The 2,092-nt window shown below is 42.6% G+C and overlaps 1 protein-coding gene across 1 annotated transcript in view; it reads left to right on the forward strand.

Annotated features, from left to right (window-relative positions):
- The first annotated feature begins 1,767 nt into the window (after window positions 1–1,767).
- The window catches only part of PAX3 (paired box 3), a 120,129-nt gene continuing 119,804 nt past the window's right edge, over window positions 1,768–2,092 (forward strand). Inside the window, exon 1 of the mRNA XM_078665980.1 lies at window positions 1,768–1,834. The gene's annotated coding sequence lies outside the window, so the exon portion shown is untranslated. The remainder of the gene's footprint in view (window positions 1,835–2,092) is intronic.

Genomic DNA, 2,092 nt, shown 5'->3' on the forward strand with positions numbered 1-2,092 from the left:
CTTTTACTTCAGGGAGCCACTATTTAAACGCTTGCCTGTTTAATATATTTCTACGTTTAAGTGCTCTCTCAAGTAAACATCATTGCAGTTCTTTCCTTCAACAGAGGGCCGCATGTTAAGGTCAGGAGGGACTCAAGTGGCTCCCGGGCCGTATTTTGGTTATTAGTGCTGTAGAGCATGGCTAAAAAACATTGACAAAGACAATGGATCTTAAAAATGAGCTCTATTGACTTTGCCGATACTTGTTTTTATAGGAGCCCAGTACGGTGCTTCAAACGCCAAGGCGGTCAAGTCATTATTCTACATCATAAGTGTTACAAAGATACTAGGCAGGTCTGAGTAAACTTCTTCATTATTCACGGCCTCCAATGGATTATAACACATCCTAAATATCATGTATATACTTATGGATTATAACAATAAGTCTTTATTCATCCACTCTATACTTCTTTTTGCTTTATCTCACTCCTGCACATTCTTTTCATCTTTGCTTTCTCCATTCTGTTTTCTTGTCTTCATCTTTCTCCACTTTTCTGTCTTTTCTGCATTTGTCTCTCTTGGCTGGGTCAAAGTCTGGCGATGAAAAATAGTTCCAAAAAAGATGTGCCGATATTCACCATCAGTAACCACCTGCCCACGTTAAGCAAAGGGACCTGCCGACATGAACCACCGCCTGAATTTTCACCTACCGCCTAGGAACCTCTGCTCCGCTCACCTCGCCCTCACATAGATACCACGCATCCGCCGCTGCCGCACCAGAGGACGCTCCTTCTCCCACCTCACCACCAAGTTCTGTAACTCCCTTCCCGTCCACCTACTGTACCTCACCCTCGCTGACAGACTTCAGGAAGGGACTCAAGACGTGTCTCTTCGGCTGACATCCCCAGCACAGCGCCTGGATACCCTAATGGGTGATAAGCTGCGCTATATAAGTACAGTTTGATTGACTGAAAGGGAGGAAGGAGGGTAGCTCAACAGAATCAAGGCAGTCCTGCAAGTGAGCGAATGTTTATAAATGCTCTTTTCACAGGCAAAATGTTGCAAAGTGAATATCACTGAAAACATATAGACACCAAGTAGTGAAAAGAACGTGGCCTCTCTCAGTCTGCTATGCTCCATATAGTGTCTGTTGTTCTTGCAATGCACCACATACTGTCTGTTGTTTTTGCTTTGCATCATATACTGTCTGTTGTTTTTGCTTTGCACCATATATTGTCTGTTGTTTTCATCGACCAGGCAGCGATATTTCAATAAATAAATGCATAGAGACTTCTTAAGAAGCGGTGTCCTTCTTTACATTCAACCACAGGCGCTATGTATAAGGAAACCTTTTCCAACATGAGGTAATATTTCAAAATGCATAATGTATCATGCTGTGGCTGCAAAAGACTGGGAAGGTCAACTTTTGATTTTTATGTAAAAAAAAAACTATACAGTGGCACCGTGAGTTTGTGGGGGGAACTTTCAGAAAGCTGCAATGCCAAGGAGCGCGATTTTAATCCAAGAGAAAGAGGTATTTTATGTAGAAATGTTTACTACACTCAATCTAGGTCCCATTATAGCGACGTGTTCTGTTATTACATCAGTGAAATATCCATGGGTGTGTTTATACCGTGTTTCAAGCTCTTCAGCTAAATAGGTGCAGCCCAGGGCTTGTTAGCTCTTAGAGCAAGTGTTTTGCTCATTGCGTCATCACGCTGCTGCGGCCTGCCGCTTCCTGATGACGCACAGGATATGACGCAGTTGCTTAGAAAAGAGGAGTGCTGGGAGAAAGCAGTTAAATCTTTGTCACCTGAGGGCCAGAGGGGGTAACGGAAGAGAATTAAATGGGCAGGTGGGCTTCCTGCAATTTCTATGCGTGTGTAAATATATGATGCACGAAGAATGACCTGCATGAACGCGCTCTATATGTTTTACTAGAGAAGGGCGGCACTCGTATATTAAATATAATTCCACTGTGATATATTATAGCCTTGGAAAGTTAGAGCTGCCTCCTGCCAATCATAAATACCTGCTCAATGTATATTGTTTGAATGAGTTTAACGAGAATAACGTTTGATATCACCATAAACAGACTTCGAAAAGATATGAC

The sequence above is a fragment of the Lissotriton helveticus genome, chromosome 11, assembly GCF_964261635.1.
Source record: "Lissotriton helveticus chromosome 11, aLisHel1.1, whole genome shotgun sequence".
In the NCBI taxonomy this organism is placed as follows: Eukaryota; Metazoa; Chordata; class Amphibia; order Caudata; family Salamandridae; genus Lissotriton; species Lissotriton helveticus.